This window comes from Pinus tabuliformis, chromosome 5_2 (genome assembly GCF_031772625.1).
Source record: "Pinus tabuliformis cultivar Carrire ecotype Pingquan chromosome 5_2, CPIR1, whole genome shotgun sequence".
Classification (NCBI taxonomy): domain Eukaryota; kingdom Viridiplantae; phylum Streptophyta; class Pinopsida; order Pinales; family Pinaceae; genus Pinus; species Pinus tabuliformis.
In genome coordinates, this window is record NC_142306.1 from 78,539,078 (window position 1) to 78,557,116 (window position 18,039).

Here is an 18,039-nt window from a genome sequence, read left to right on the forward strand (position 1 = left end):
ATACTTTTACCTTCTTGCACGACCCCATCTTCTCTCTCGGGCACTGGTGCTTCAATTGTGTTGACACTGTCTGTGGGTCTACGCCACCCTCCTCTACCTCTGTTTCCATCTCTTGCTCCTGATCAGGTGAAGGTGACTTTTGGCCCTCGCTCTCTGTTTCTGCTACCTTCTACGCTTCTACTGCGACCTTCTGCTATACTTCTGCTATCTGCACAATGTCCCGCACCTCCTATGCTTTTGTTGTTGCTTCTTATTTTCTTCTCTTTTCTGCCAACTATGCCATGTGAAATTTTTCCTCCTCCTTCTTTTTCTGAGTAGCATACTTTTCCACCATAGAGATGTCTAGAGCGTGCCATTCCAGCGGCCACATCTTAAGTACGTCGAAGATCATATCATCTGTGGCTATATAGGTTAGTTCATTCCACTTCTTTGTAGGGTCCTTGCGCTCCCTGAGGTATATGTGATGAAAGTTCGCTTTAAACTTGGAAAAACATTGTAGGTTGTTGTAGACAGTGGGTGATAACCGTGGCTTGCAATTAATCACCATTCAGATGTTCATCTCCATGAACACCCAAAATAATTTACTGTCTCGGATCTGGTGCGTGTCTTTAGTGGCCCACAGTGAAGCGTACTTTGCGGCCTCCAGGAGATCCCTTGCAATTGTGTGGAACTAGTTGCCCTTAGGCAATTCCCCAGCCACCAGCACTATGGACAATAGAAGCCATGCATAGTGGAAGGTTTTCCCTTGTTCATGTGCCTCGCGACAATTCTCCAGGAACTCCTTGCATAAGAATTTGGACTAGTTAAACTGGACCCCTTCTGCACACTGTTCAACAAGTGCAATCACTGGTGCGGGCACCTCATCCACGCGACACTTCCGCATGACCTTACCCACCAGTATCTGAGTCGCAACTATGACTGCCTTGTTGTTGATACTGGAGATTGCGTAGCCCCTCTTTTTCTTCTCCAGCTTGTATTTCTTTTTCATGGCCTCCGCGACAGCCAAATCACTGCTCTTCCCCTCTGAAATGTCTGCTGGGTCTTCTCCTTTACACAGGAATTAGGTAATTCGATGGATTAGATGGTCGTGATGGGGATGGGCTCCTCCAGCCACAAACACCCACCATGCACTAGGAAGAGCAACTGCCTGATGACGAAGATAGTCACTAGGGCACGATGGTAATGCGAAACCCAGAGTAGGTTCAACAACCCTACCTTTTCGACTCCGCTTAACCACTTGCGCGGCTCCAACTCTATGACTCCTATTGCAGTGTGTTTCTTTGGCTTCATGACGCATGCAGTCACCAAGTGAGGGAATTTCTTGTAGTTAGCGAGATCCTAGTCTTCGAATTTTAAGCTCGACACCCTTCCTAAGTGCGTTCCTTCAAAAATGATATCGTCTGGGAGGAGCGGGGTCTGCAGAGAGCTCTTGTTCTCATTGAGGTCCTTGAACACCTTTGCCTTCCATTTCTATGGAGGGACATATGTGGGCGTCTTGGTTAGAGGGACTGTTCCCTCGGTTTCTTCCTCCATTCCTTCGTCCTCGTCCTCTTCAATTATGATATCCTCAAGGTCTTCCTCCTCCTCATCGGTTTCTAGGTTAACCACTTTTCCTTTTTCCTCCATTGTTAATTTGGTTTGTAGCAGGTTTCGAGGGGAAACACGCATGGGAATCATGCACTATTTATCTTTATTTGGTCTCTGTGTACATGGTGGTTTAGGGATTTCTACAACAATCCCGATGCTCTCAAGGGAATATTCTATGGTCATGGCCTATGCGGCTTCTTTGGCGGTCATTTCTGCGATTTCCCTAGCTTCTTTAGATGCTGCCATCTTGTTTGTCTAGAAATCTCTCAACCATTCAATTAGGTGCTCAAACAACGCTCTCCACAGGACAAACAGTTCTCGATTCGGAATACTCGGGGCACTCGACAGCTCAATTCGCAAATGACCAAGTGTTGTTTGTTGGGAAACCCTTTGCAATTTATAGCGCCTTTTGAATTTGAATTCGACTGTTCTCCCAAAATCCAGTCCATTAATGCTCCCTTGGTGGAAGATTTTCCCAAATCTTACCCATAAAGCTCATCTTAAATTGCTACTTCCCGTTCCATTCGATCTCAAGTCAAGCATCACATCGTGAATAATGACTACAACGGTCACTTTCCAGCCAACCCGCGTGGTAGCATAGCCACCCTTGCACGGTCGTGGACCTTGCGACACTTTTCTCCTGTGCACAACCCCGACATCACACAACTCTCAGGTAGAGTAGTTTATAGTCCTACACCTCCTTTCAACTACCTGGAGCGCAAAGACTATACTTCCCACAGCTAGTCAAGTGGTTGCACCACCCGTATAGGGTTTCAACCAGTCATCCATCACTTTTCTCGAAAAAAATCCTCCTTTTCTATTTACTGTCTGCGTCGCACACTTTACCATATGCATCATGCCACCAGGAGTGATCCCCTTAGTAATCTACAATCCAATCCAAGGCATCAATATGATCAAATCTTGGTGGTAGTCCCCAAATTTGTCACCGTAGTCGTGCGCACCTTGTCTTATCACCCCGACTTTATTATCGAGAAAATCCTTCTTTATTTCCTCCTCAAGATTCTTGACTTCCACTTCCACCAGAGCGCTTTTCTCCCTTAACCGCACTCTTTCTTTCATGAGTTCTTGGAGCCTAAGATCACCTTGTCGAATTTCAAGCATTCTTCTTCGTTTATTTGCGCTATCCATTCTTACAAGGCTCTGCGAACTATCATATCTACCGGCGTTGCTATGCGCGAACTAGGCATATTATACTCTATTGGGACTATAATGTTTGCTCCATAGGCCAACCTAGAAGGCGCTTGTCCAATCAGTTTCTTGCACGTTGTCCTATAATCCCACAGAACTATCAGTACGCGTAGGTCCCAATCACTCCGCTGCGCATTATATACCCTATTTAGTGCTTTGCACACTTTTTTAAAGGCTTCTGTGCACTCTTTCTTTCCACACTTTATCATCCCAACTAGAGGGACCATTCACGCAATTGCCTCACCAACACCTGCTTATTGACTGTGTTCCCGAATGAGAAGTCCATGTGCATCCGTGGAGGTTGTTTACCATATGCCTATACCCACCTGGACAAATGTAGGCACGAATAATCTCATCCATCATTCTTGTCTGTTAGTCACATCTGAGGCTTCCCAAAATGCATGTGCATCATTCTCCTACATTTGAGCCAGTCGTCAAAGCTTCCTTGGTGCGTACCCCACCACCTCGCGAGCGTAGCACATAGTACCCATTTAAAAGCCTCGAAACGTTGTTGTTCCGACACCTCTATTTAAAATCTGTTCAAGAAATCACCTACCTCACTTAACCCATCATAAGTAGGCAAATCCCTTACTTCTGTCGATATGCAGTGCAATGATCTTGTCATCATGTTGCATTTCATCGTGGTTACCTCGTGTAACCAATTCTTGCATTGCTCTATTTCCTCATCAGAATCCGATGTACAGGAGCTTTCGTGCTCCCATGAGATTCGTCCATTCGTGGTGGGATTTACCCAGTCTTTCTCTCGAGCGGTTATCTTGTAGATACAGTCTAAGTCATCGTTGCTTTCATAGTTGTGCACTGGCTCAGTGTAGCGTGATCCCTCAGTAGGGTCCAAAGGTACGACTACGCGTAGAGACTTTTTCTCAAAAATCATATTGCGCTTCTTCAGATTTATTACCACGTTCATGTCAGTGGCCAAATCGATTCCTAATAGCGCAGGGTAGGGATTGTTGTCATCAACAATTTCTATCACTTCAAACTTTGCTAGTGCGCTTTTCCCTTCAATATCCACAGTGATTCCCTGCAATATCCCCATAGGTATGATCTTTTGCTGGTTCGCCATTCGCAGCTGGATAGGAGACCATTGCAGCATAGGCCTTCCCATGCACTCCCATGTCTACTTCGGCAGAACATTCATGTCCTACCCTAGGTCCATAATTACTTCGTCCATCTCATATTCTCCAATCTGCGCGGTCAACCTCATTTCTCTTCCTATCCTCATCACATGCTTTCCAATCTTTTGGATGATGCGTGGTTCCCCTGGCGCGGTCCTAGTGCATCTATTAATGAGTTCCCGCAATCCCTTTACAACTTTACTATCACACAATATCTTCATGCATGTTTCTAGGAACGTCGTGAGCATTGATGGTTCCATTTCTGGCTCCAGTCTATCTTTGCTTCCTGAAGTGGAGGCATCAAAAAAGCTCTTCCTAGCTTCCATTAAGGTTTCCTTAGCGCGCTCCAAATCAAACACTGGTTCTTTTGTCAGAGCCTTGCGAACCTAAGTACTATCCTCAGGTTGTTTTCCTTTATCATCTCCTATCATAATTCCACTTTGGATCACAATGTTCACATTGGGGTCTTCCCCACACAGCTCAGACCTCATCATTTGGAGGTTCTAAGTTGGGGGAGGTTGGAGTGCTCCCTTGTTGCGTAGCCTAGCTATCAGTGTGGGACAATCCTCCATCTCATGATCAAACAAGGTACAATACAGACCTGATGGACGCGTTGGATTCATACAATCATGGGCATAATGTCCTAGGCCCCCACAACTGTAGCATATTAGCTATCCGCGACCTCTTCCAGGTCCTCCTCCACCTTGGCCTCGTCCGCGCCCCTAAAATCTAGTTCACGCCACTCCTGCATTCTGGTCAAGGGGCCGCATTTTGGCCTGAACCCTGTAGGTGGGAGTCCTATCCATCATCAGCTCATAGCTTCTACAGGTACACTCATCATGTCCCACTAATCTACAGAAATTACAGAACAACTGTTGTGAATTCTACATGTACTTCTGCAACAAATGGCAGTTGTCCGTAGCATGCTTTCCTCCTATTTAACAAATTGCGCACCACAAAGCAGGCACCATGCTAGGTCCTGCTTGTGCCTCTGGTCTTAACGACATCGGTCCTCCTCCTGCGAGGTAATTCGCGAACACTGGGTAGTGGTCCTTTTCATGACCCTGACCCTTACATTTAACACACCATACCTATTTGCGCACTTCTAGGCGAGCTGTCTTGTCCTGTTTCAGACTCTACATCTCAAGGCATAAGTTTTTCAACTGCGTGTGGATCTAGTGAACTCCCAATTTAGGATCCTGTATCAAGGTCTCATGCAGCCTCATCGTGATCTCTAAGGCCTCTTCCTGAGTTTTTAACCTCTGTTGCGACAATGCATTCCTCAAATGCAGCATTAGCAATGCTACAAACCATCGCGGTGCTGTCCATTCATCAAATTCATATTAGCTTCACGAATTGTGCACTTCAGTCTCTGATCCAATTCCCAAGGGGTCTTGCCTAGTAGCATTGTGATCTCTTTGAATCCAATGATCGACTGCACCTCTGACTTCGACTTGCTAAATTCTCTGTTCAACACAATTTGGATATCCGCGATCCCCGCATTCGGATTGTCATTAGAATGCTTGATATCCCAGGTCAACGCGCGATCCTGCAGAGTGTTGACCAACGTTGCTTTCTTTATGTTATCATCTGTAACTCCTGTGCTTCCCATACAACCTTTGTCATGAACCAAAACTGGTTTGGATCTTCATCTCCCACTCCCTTGAACACCGACAACTTTATCGCACTGGCTATATTGACTCGCGGGGGTGGCGGAGGTGGTACGGGCAAAGATGGGGGTGAAGGCAGTGAAGCTAGTGGTGGTGGGGTGGGGGTGATATGTGTGGAATCCTTTTCCTTATCAAATTTATCGCACTTATTGGTGAGACCTTCGTGAGCTCTTCCTCGTCCCCTCACGGAGGTGAAATCAAGGGGCTAGTTTCTAGTTCTGCACTACCTTCGTTTCTGTAAATTCTCCCACTTCGCGTAGCCCCAAACATCAATGTATTCAGATATCCACTTTTCACACAGTAGCATTTTAATCCAAGTGTTCAGAGACTTAACGTACTTACCTCATGGTCCTCTGAGAAAGCGTCGCTCGATCTCACTGTAGCTTACTGTAGTGTCTACTGGGAACTTAGTAATGAATCCTCCTATAATCCGATCGAGCCAGTGATCAACAACGCACGCAATCTTATCCTCCGATGCTTCCAATCTGTGCACCAACTCTGGGGTCCACACAAGGAATGTCGAGTTTGCACCTTCCTTGGCTATCTTCTAGCTTCGCGACCCACTCGTACAACTCAGTAGGGAAAGATGTGAAGAAAATTTCGTGGATCTCTGTGTACATGTAGTAGTCTAACCACTCTTGTTTTGATAGTCACGGATTCCTGTTCTCCTGTGTCATGAGCTCATGAATTATTCTGTCCAACCAACCTTCAATTTCTTTCTTAGTTGGATTCCATTGATATGACATCAGACATCTCTATGCAGATTCCGATCCTGACAATGGAACCATATGTTGGCTTGTTGGGGCCTGACCTAGGTTCAAAGTTAATTAGGCAAACAAATCCTTGTACTACTAGCCCTTTTGGCAACAGTTTGTGGAGCGCGGACTGAGGTATCACCCGAAGCAGTATGGGGGGGATACTGGAACTAGGTTTCCATACCCTTGAGATGTCTGAGGGGTTGATTTAGTCCAACTGTGAATATTTTCACACAGGTTACTTTTCACACCTTCCTGGCCTACGGGGCCTTCGCGGCCTTGCTATATTCATCTTCACGCAGCCCTAACCAGGGGTTGTGGGGCTTTCACACTTCTAGAGCAGTGCTCTACGCTATTACACCACGAATCTTACTTATCTTCTTATAACAGTTTAGCTATCTTAGCGTAAACAGATACCTTATATTATATTCACTTATTTAGCACATTCATATAAGTTTGCGCAACAAATAAATAGTAAACTTGCAATTCATACCCAATATACTTCAATGCATAAAATAGGAAAAGATGCACAGAAATATTGTAAAACTTATATTTATTAATGCTTCAGTTGGTTACCGACTCAACCTGCCCTGCACACTCAGCTACAGGGGTCTATGCACTCAGCTGCGGACTACTAGGCCTTTTTGCACTCAACTACAAAGCCTTCTCCTACCCTACGACCCAAAGAAACGACTCTACACTTAGACTCAATACTTCCTTATTAGCTCTTCCATTGATGGATTCCTCTCTAATTGTTATCCCTTTTCACTTAGAGCCTCGCTCTATTTATACAATCCCATGGTCCGCGGACCATGGGTAGATCTCTCAAACCGACAATATATTACAAAAATAAGGGCAGACAACCCTTTGACTCATTTACCATCTTCGCTCTCTGCGCCCATAAATCGTAGAGTCTTTACATCAGACTTAGTCAAAACTTGGGCTTTAAGCCCCAAAACTTGCCTTGGGGGGATCCCACGCCCAACAACATCAGTTTGGAATAGCATTTGAAAGGATCTCCATTATCATGTACAGTGAGGATATCATGTCTTGTTTTAGACATTGGAGCAAGTGGATGGATATTCTAATGACTTCACGTATTCCCATATAGATTCTAAAAAATATATAACCTTCCTATGTTTAAGTTTCGTGTTGCAAGTATTTTCCGCTTTACTTCTGTAAATGTTCCAATCTCATTGTCTCAGTCAAACTATCAGGTTCCTCTTATTCAGAAAGATGATATTGAATGGGGAGTAGAAAATGGATACAGGTATATTCATCTTGGGTTGACTCAATTTGGTATAAATCCACTAGTGTGGCCAGGCTTAAATACTTCTTGCCTCAACTGTGTCCTAGATACAAGACATAATGATTTTGAGGATGCATTATTAGGTGGTTTTCAAAGCCCATTAAATAATGGCCCAGTTTGGTCCTGCTTTCTCCCAAGATATCAAGTATCGTTGACAGATCCATACATCAATGAGTTCTTACAAGCCTTCACCCAATTTAATGGGTTTAATGATGCACCACAGTCTCATATTTCCTAGTTACATACTACTATATGCATGCAATTTGTAACTAGTACTATGCCACCCATTAACCTGAATCTGTATAAAAGAGCTCTCAAGGAAGGGGTGATTGTTGGTCTTGATAATACACCTCCAATTCAGCTTGGTTTCATTCAAGTCACATTACTAGACAAGTGGAATAGTGACTACCAACCTTTATCCCAAAAGTATCCCCAATTGGAAAACACATCACACCAATTTCAAGTTGTCACCAAACCTAATGGAAAATTAAAAATCTAGTTTAACGGCATAAATACTCTAGCTAGAAGGTAGTCACTCTGTGATCCTCCATCTGTAAATATTCCTCCCAAAATGTTAGAAAGAATATTTCAACTAATGAAAACATTCGTAAGCAAGGTCATCATAGCCGTCCTTCCAGTTCATGTATATATTGTCAAAATTCAAAGAAAAAATATCAGACCTTAGAAACAAGCAATCGTCTACATCCCATCAAGGACAACATCCAAACTGTCTTGATTGTGTCATGATCCCTATATATGAGATTAAGTTGTACAGTCTCCCAAGAGAAAAGTCTAGAAACAAAATTATACTTTCTGAAAGAAGTCTAGAGCCAACAAATATTACTCCAAAATTCAAGAATGGTTCCGTCTAGAGTAATCTACAATTATTTCATTATAGATCACCTCTAGAGGCAGAGCCAGAGGAGCCAATCAAGTTGCTCATCTATAATAATTACCAGTCCGTATGTTTGGCACATAATTTGGATCATTTGGCCAAGGATGTTTTAGAAGTTTAAGAGCATGTGAAAATGATTCACCAGATATATGACACTATTCATGCTTAGTAGAATACCCAAGAAGATCAATTACAAGATATTATTACACAATTAGGAATTATCAGTAAAGCTATGTCTAGTTTTCAAGGTTATCTGCCTAGACCAAAATCTCCTCCTAATTATGAAGAAGTTGAGAATAAAGGCCCAAAGTTTGTTTATTTCAAAACTTCTCATTATTCCTCAAGTTTATCTTTGAAATTTATCTCTGGAGAAATTGATGATCCTGAAAATATGATGAAATTAGTCAATGGAGCTAATCTAGCAAGGGAAATTCTAGATTTACTTAAAAATAAAATATAAATGTTCAAGATCTATGAAATGAAGATGACAAGACAAGAAAACATTGGTGAATATTCTAAACACAAGAGAAATGAGTCTTTTAGTTTCTCACATAAAGCTCCAAGGACTACAGGTTCTGACATAGGTTCACAATCTCAAAGTAGTTTGTTTTCCAAATGGGCTCGTCATATGTCATCTGCAGTGGCCAAAGATGAGTCTCTTCATGATATTATCAGCCATATTTCAACCTTATTTATTAATTTCAATTGTTTAAATAGAGACCAAACATTGATTTTGTTATAAAATATTAATGCATGAGCTAGTCAAAGAAAAGCATAACTCAAAGTTACATGGAAAGCTGTAGTTATTCAAATAACATGGGCATTAACAAGAAATGCCAGGCTTTAGTGGGAAATTTTGAAAATGACATAATAGGTTGAAATATTAGATAATGAAGATCCCCTACAAGAAATTCTAATAACATTATGTCATGAATTTCTAGGCATTCTACCAAGTGATTTTTATCATTATGCTTAGATGTTTATGTGTCAGAAATTGTTCACCCTAGATATGTTAGATGAATACTATTGTACCATGCAGAAATTGTATTACAAAATCCTAGTTCTCCAAACATTGTCCACTCAAGGAATATCAATTGAAACTATGTCCTTAGCTACTTTACAACAACACATTCTTACAGTTATCAGAAATGAATGTGCAACCTATAAAAATCGTAAGAATGTTAAGAAGAAGTTGGGTTTCAGTCCTGATCTCTGAAATTCCTTTTCAGAAACTTACCACTTTGAGTGTTTTAAGAACTCCTCCAAGAAGGGTTCTCATATATCCCAATGTCAAAAGTGAAGTGTTCAAAGTAAAAATATAGATTCTCTAAGAATTCTATGAGGCCGAATTATCAAGAAAACAAATCCCCTAAGAAACAATATGTGTTTAGGAGGATCAAAACCAACCATAGAATCTAAATGTTTTATTTGTGGTAGAAATACCATTGGGAAAAAACATGTCTAGAGGAAAATAATAAAGGAATTCAAAACAAAATCATTGAATTATTCAATTCCACTTATGATCCCATTGACTGGGATCTAGTTTCTGGATTAGATTCAGAATGTGAATATTTCTTTGTAAATACCGACTCTGATAGTGAAGTTGAAAATGACTTCTATAAGATCACAATTACGGACAACACAAAGAGTGAAGATGATTGTACATATATTTATGAATATTTCATGTTTTCTTTTCATAACATAAAGCAACAAATAACAAGTCTTAGAAAACAAAAGGATTCACTTGATCCTAGACTAATTATTCCTAGAAGAAGGATCCAATAAGAGATTGATAAGATCAGAGAAAAAAAGTCTGCCGATTCCCTCTTAGATGATGAAATTGATCCTGAAGAATGGTCCAAGCGAGGTGCAGAATCTAGCCTAATAATTCCTGAACAAAAACCTATTCATAATGATGTTCTTGAAGAAATAAAAAATATTGAAGAAATTTTTCAAGAAGACACACAACATATGGCTTAAATAGCAGAACAAATCCAAAATAAATTACAAAATATAGATAAGCTCAGTTCCAAATTTGTTTCATCCATTTTTGATAAGACACAGACACCATTTGGTTTGTGTCAGAAAAGACAGGAGGTGAATCAGTAAAAGAGATAGATTGGTCATTCCAGTAGCCATTAAAGTACTAGGTTATAAGAGATACTAGATTGGTGCTCAAATCGACACAGGAGCCATGAGAAGATGCTTCAAGTATAGGTCTATTCCAACCTATTACTGGAAATCGATAAAGGTACACTTTAAAGTTGTCAGCAACCAACTTATGCAAATTTCTTATGTTGCTCCTGATTTTCCTCTATATATTGATTCAACACTAGTATATGTAACCCTGTATAATTATGATACTGGATCTAACATACTTCTTGGACAAGATTTTTTAAAAAGGCACATGCCTTTGATTCTTGAAAAAGACCAGATAACATTCAATGTTCAGAATGAAAAGGTATCTATTCTCGCAACAAATACATACACTATCAGGATCCAGCATGATAAAGTGGACACTATTGAAGAAGAAATTGAAGACTTATCAAAAGTTAAAAAGATTATTAGGCATGCTTACCCTCACAGCCAAGAAGTATTAAAATACATTGCCCATAAGCTCAACACAGAATGGACAACTGAGCACCTTGATGTATTTTGGTTCAGGGAAAAGTATTTTTTTTCACTTCCTTTGCAAAAGGGGTATGCCCACAAAGCTCAAAAGGCCTCTGTAAATCATATGAGTCTTACAGAGAAAAAATTGTGCCAAGTAGAGATTACATATCTCTTGGATAGAAAATTAATTGAGCTTTGTAATAGTTCATGGGCTTGCCTAACCTTTTATGTTAATAAACATTCAGAGTAGAAAAGAGGGAAAAAGGGGTTGGTGATAAACTACAAAGTGCTGAATGGAGCATTGGAACCTATCAGGTATCCACTTCCTAGAAAAGATATGCTTCTAGCAAAAATATCTAGTGCTAATGTTTTTAGTAAATTTGATTTGAAAAGTGGATTCTATTAAATAATGAATCCATACAGGTGAGCGTAATTTTTATTAGAGGAGGAATGACCTGTTCTAGAGTTTGAGAACCCAACTTTTCAGACTACTAAGTGAGTCCATCATCAGGGGATGTGACAATAGATTTTAAGATATTAGTCCCAATGTTTCAGACTACTAAGTGAGTCCATCATCAGGGGATGCGTCAATATATTTTAAGATATTAGTCCCAACATTTCAGACTACTAAGTGAGTCCATCATTAGACCGAAACATTGGGTTCTCAAACTCTAGAACATGTCATTCCTCGTCTAATAAAAAAAAGTGGGTTCTAGTAGATAGGAATAAATCCATAAGATAGATACAAAATAACTTTTGTCGTTCTAGGTGGCCAATATCAATGGACTGTTATGCCCTTTGGCCTGAAAAATGCGTCTTCTGAATTCCAGAAGCACATGGAAGATATTTTTCATGATTTTGAGTTTATTATTTTATATATTGATGACCTGTTAGTTTTCAGTCGAGATGTACAAGAACATAAAAAGAATTTAGAATTGTTTTATCAGGTTGTTTTTAAGCATGGTATGGTATTATCCTCCTCACCAGATAAATTCATTATTTCTCAGACCAAGATTGAATATCTTGGATTGTATATATATCAAGGAAAGATCTAGTTGCAACCTCATGTCTTTCAGTCATTATTGAAATTCCTTGATCAACTTCTTGACATCAAGTCTATTCAAATATTTTTAGGGTGTCTCAATCAGATTCGACAATTCTATCCAGAATAGGCTAAAGATACCAGGGTTCTTCAACAAATACTAAAGAAGGATTCAAAATGGACAACACAAATGACAAAAGCTATCCACTGTATCAAAGCTAAAATTCAAAGTTTTCCATCCCTATCACTTCCTTGTTGTGGGGAAAAATGCCTATGCAGGACGATCCTATCCACCTAAGGTGTGACAGTACCTTAGCAACAAACGAATACAGCTACACTAGTTTCTTCCTTTATGAAATATGAAAGAGAGGAGATCGATAGACTTACCGTTGTCTTCCGTTTGTCCCTCGATCTAGATCCTCTTCTCTTTGGGTGTTCACAGCTACTTGCCTCCTCGCTTGCTCAAGAGAACAGCTACTTGATTCCCACGAGATCACAAGAGAACAGCTACCTGTGACAAGAGAACAGCTACTTGCAACAAGAGAAGAACACAACACAAAGGCATATATTCATATTCATAAATGATTCAGGATTAGAAGTAAATCAAATACACTAATGCAATCATACAAATACACCAGTATATAGGAGAAAACCAAGATAGCTTTATTGATTGATAACAAGGTTCAGGAAGAGATACAACCCAAAGGGCTCCAATCCAACATCTCCTTCCCAGCAGAATGGAATTCCTTCTTCAGCTCCCTTCAAAGCATTAAGCACCCAATGTTTCCAGTCCCAAACCAACAACAATTCTTTGCAATAACAAATTTCTAGCCTTTGGATCCCATGGAGGAGAGATCTATATATAGTTATTTTGGAGAGAGGATGAGTCAGCTTGAGATCTGACTAGTGTCCTCTCCCTCTTTCAGTTCTTGAGTCCACTTGGAGGTTCTTGCTTCCACTTGGAGATTTGGAACCTCTTACTCATCACCAGTCGAATTCCTTGATGCAAGTGTCATTTTGGAAGCTTCCTGGGCATTGACACATTGAGGAATGAGCCTGCCACTTGTCCAATTACGCTCAGCGCAGGTAGCCTTTGTTGGAGTTGACATTCAACGTAGGTAGACAGTGGAGCAGTTGACATTCAGCGTAGATGCTCAGTGGAGCAGTTGACATGATCCAGAATTGGCTTGTTTTTGAGTGTTTTCAGGCAGAGAACTTCTGTGAATTGCTGTGGTTAGTTAGCCTTGTTCCTCTAGGGGTAGGAACAACATGTTTAGGGACTTTGGATCCTTTAGATTATGGACATTTCATGCTCAATGCTGTAAGGCACAAAAATGTCTATAACAGTTGCCCCCTAAAGTATGAGGCCGTTTATCGGGTGAAATGCTTTATCCAGGAGGGTCCGAAGTTCATCCATCTGCTGGGAGGAGACCTGTAATAAGATACAATACAATACATTATGATTCATACTGCTTTCATGATCTAGCTGAGGTGGGCATACCCATGCTCAGCTTTATAAATTCATTTTTGTACATAGAACAGACGATCGTCTGATGGTAGACTGATAATTTTGGTGAAATTATCATCCTTTGAGTAGGATGATCATCTGCTGCAATGATGTACATGTCAAATGTCTTTATTTTCCTGAATATATATCGTAGCCCGGATGGATGAAACTAGATTCGGGGTCTTCAAACTCGTTCGATCTTCATTCTAAGTACAAGTCGATCCATGTGAGAATTGCGCTGAAGTCGAACATGGAAAGACATCGCTTGATTACCGGTCAATGATGTAAACCGTTAACAAGTGCGAGAGGAATCACCGATAATGATAATGACCCTCAAGGTACTGTAGTACAATTCACGTGGTGTGAATAAAGGACTTGGCGTCGAACACCACGCAAAATCTTCTGGTCGAAGGTCATTGATGTATACCTGTCGCCGGAAGTGAGAAACTTGCCATTGAGGCATGCAAGCTTCAAAGTACTGAGGGGGTTGTTCCTAGATCAACTTCTTGGATAATGAGCTGATGTCGACAAGAAGCGATCCGTCAAAGGAGGGCCTTGATGAATCCCACATCAGTGACACGGAACGGAGCTAATGATTTTAATGGAGGTGAAAACGATCTGTGACATATGATTCAGGGTGGCGGTCATGAATGGATGAAGGATAATGTATGGCAGTGGATGGGACCCAGTTGACTCTTTCTGAACGACTTCTCTTGAACATATGGCGACACTGATGCAATGGATTGGTAGCATTACCCCAAATATGGATGGTATGGCGAGACCATGGTGATGTGACCGGTGAATGAGACAACCCAACCCGATTGTGGTACGGAGGAAAAGTGTCATGTTCAAGAGCGACCTGCTACCATCAAAGTTTTCTTTAGTTTTCTCCCAATTTTTCCCCAGTCATTGCTGACCAGTACCTCTTTATTTTTGTCAAGCTTGAGGAGGATAACATATGCTTGTTCTATAACCTGCCCTTCGGGCAAGCCCATCGCTATGTTTTAACGAGCCTAGCGATAGGGAAACTCGTTCTCGTCTAAAGACAAGTTTGTCGCTATTTAATAATTTTAACGAGTCTAACGACAAGGATAACTCGGTTCTTTTCATTTTTAGAGAGTCTGAAAAGGTACATAAAGTTAACTCCAAAATTCCTTTTTCGTCATCTAATCCCTTAAGTCCGAAAAAGTATAAAACAATACAGAAGGGATGAGTTTTCGATAATTTTAACGAGCCGAATAAAACAAGCGCTCGACCTTTTTGTGCAATAATCCCTCAGGTCCAAAAAGATTAAAATCTAGAGGAGGGATAGCTCTTCCTGTCCTTTAATGAGCTGGAAGGCCAAAACTCGACAATCTTTTCATATTTTACGAGTCAGTTGAAAAGAGTTTAAAGAAGACTCGTCTTTTGAGGAACGAGTGATAAACAGGGTTAGCAGCAGATTCCAGGTATAGGTTGGAATTTTCCAATCACGGCAGTGTCACAAGGATGGCTAGGTGAAATCACTCTTCGCAGCTGTTCCTCAAAATGGGTAAACAATCATATGGAGGTGAACGATCGGCCAAATGAAAAGTGGAGGTGACGGTGCAAACACGACCAAGGCTTTAACGGCTGATGATATTACATTCACAGTGGTTATTTACTGGGATAGTTCATTTTTTAACGAGCTTAAATGCGGGTGGAAACATTTGCTCGATCTTACGTTTTATTTTTTAACGAGCATGAACTACGTGCTAAAACTGCTCGGATCTTGCGTTTATTTTTTAACGAGCATGAACTTTGTGCTAAAACTGCTCGAATCTTGCGTTTATTTTTTAACGAGCATGAACTTTGTGCTAAAACTGCTCGATGATAAGTTTGCATGCCCCCAGCATAATAATGCAAATCGAGGTGCATGCCCCCCAAGCTTCATTGCATTCAACTCGGTGGTTGGAATGAAGGTTTACCTTTGAGATTTGAAAAGGGGATTTGTTTCATTTTTTAATGAGGTTGACACAGTAAAAGAACTATCCTCATGACTCCTTGTTTCATTTTTTAACGAGGTTGACACGAGATAAGAACCGTCCTCGGGCTCCAAATCCATTAGATATAGAAGGCTTCATATTCCACTGTGGCCACTTCTGCCAGATTACTCGGAGGCGATAGGGCAAAAGTACCCATTAAAGCAGGGTCTTTTAGGAGACCTACTCCGATATTTTGGAACGAATGATTGCTTCCATGGATCATTGGAATGCTTCCCGTAACTTGTGAACTGTTGGGGAGAAAAGTTTGTTGGTCAACGATCGTAATCCCTCCTTGAAAAGGGAATGCGATCTTCCTAAAATAAGTCGACACTACAGCTGCCATGGCATATATCCACGGTCTTCCCAGTAGGATGTTGTAGTCCAGATTCCCATCGATGACTTCAACATCTATTTCTACTGTTTTTCCTCCCAGTTCAACTTTCAAGTTATTAAGGATGCCGCACGGGGTATATGTCCTTCCGTCGAATGCTTTTAATGTCGTCGAAGATCGCGACAAGGTTGGAGATCCTAAAGTTTTCCAGCAACTCATCGACATAATACATGTAGATGGCCCCTCATCAATAATTGTTCGATGAACAGTTTTGTTGAGGGCTTTCACTTGAATAAGGAAAGCTAGTTGAGCTGGTAACTGAGGGTCATATCCTTTATGATCAAAGGCCACAAGATTGGAATCCATTGTGTCAATCCCACCTATTGCTGATAATAAAGCTTGCTCTTGGGAGAAGCAATTTTGCGGTACCTCAAGTGTCGACATAGCGGACGTCGATTGGGCCAGGTCCTCTATCTGTGCTATTTTCGCACAAGGATTAAATGTTGATTTGTGTACTGCTCCCTTTTGCGACTTTATCATTGGCTCAGGAACGATGGGTGGCACAACTTCGGTCAAAGTTGTTGTCGAACTACTAGGTTGTTCATTAGCCTTGTTGTTCGACAGCTTTGTATTCCTGTAATCTTTATTCCTCGTCAAAGCATCATTTTGCTGCTTTGATACAGACAACATAAGCACTTGGGATCGGGAAGCATTTTGATTAGCAAACAGTTCGGTTCCCGGGCTTGGAAACGGATCAGTCAACACAGCTGAGGTTTTCGAACTCTTAAAGAATCTTTTAAGCTCAGCTTTGTATGGACAATCTGCTGTCCAATGATCCTCATCGCATATATGACACCCCATAGGGGGTTTCCTTTTTCTCCCTTTCTTTTTCTTCTTGCCCCCTGGTTGCTTCAGTTGCTTGCCCTTGTCGTTCGACACGGCACTTAATTCCGAGGCAAGAAGTTCCTCATTTGCATTTTGACTGGAAATCTTACGAGCCTTTTTAGATATAGCCTTTGTCGATTTCATGTCCGTTGCGCCAATCACGCCATCGCCGGCATGAGAGTCATTATTTGATTTAGGAGGAGGAGGAATTGAGAGTTCCGGTCTAGGGGCATCAGGTATTTTCTCGTAGAGCATGCCGGACTGAGTGTAAACCAAGTCCAGATATTGCGCACGAGCGATGACTTGCTCTTCCGTTACGACTCCCCCCTTTGCCACATCTTCCGTGATGGCAGGAAGTAATGACTTGATAAACCATTCAGCTAGTAGCTGATCGGGAACGTACGTTTTTACCATCCTACGACGACGTCGCCACTCATGTATATGATCAGATATGTGAGTGGCCGTTGTCTGTTTGAAGTTGGTTAGGAGTTCCGTTCCCGTTTCATACCTTATCGGTAATTGAAAATGGGTTAAGAAAGTCATGGCTAAGGTACTGAAATTGTCGAACGAAGCTCTAGACAATTCAATATACCATTTTGCCGCTGGACCCATTAACGTCCTCTGAAAAAGGCGAAGTCTTATCGAATCATCATTCAGGGTGCTTGATGAACACCACAGATGAAATGTCATCACATGATTCGATGGATCTTCACCCGGATTTCCATTAAATTTAGGAATATCTGACGGAAGTTTATGTGGAATCGCTGGCCACCAAGGGGCATAAGCAATTGGATCATTCGTCAGCCGGTTTAGATCTGGTAATTCTAGAGTTGCTACAAAGGGCAACTGTTGATTCAGGTTAGGCGAGGCATATCCAGGATAAGATGGAATCGCCTAAGCAGTGGGTCTTTGCATACCAGCATAATGTATTTGATGCTGGCAACTTTGACAAGGTTGATGGGCATAACCATTATAATATGGTTGTTGATTACCGCTTTGGAAATGCGATTGCCCATTACTTACAAAGACTTGTTGCTCAGGTCCTTGATATGATTGCTGGAATGGGGGTTGATGAGTTTGAACCAGCTCTGGTTGTT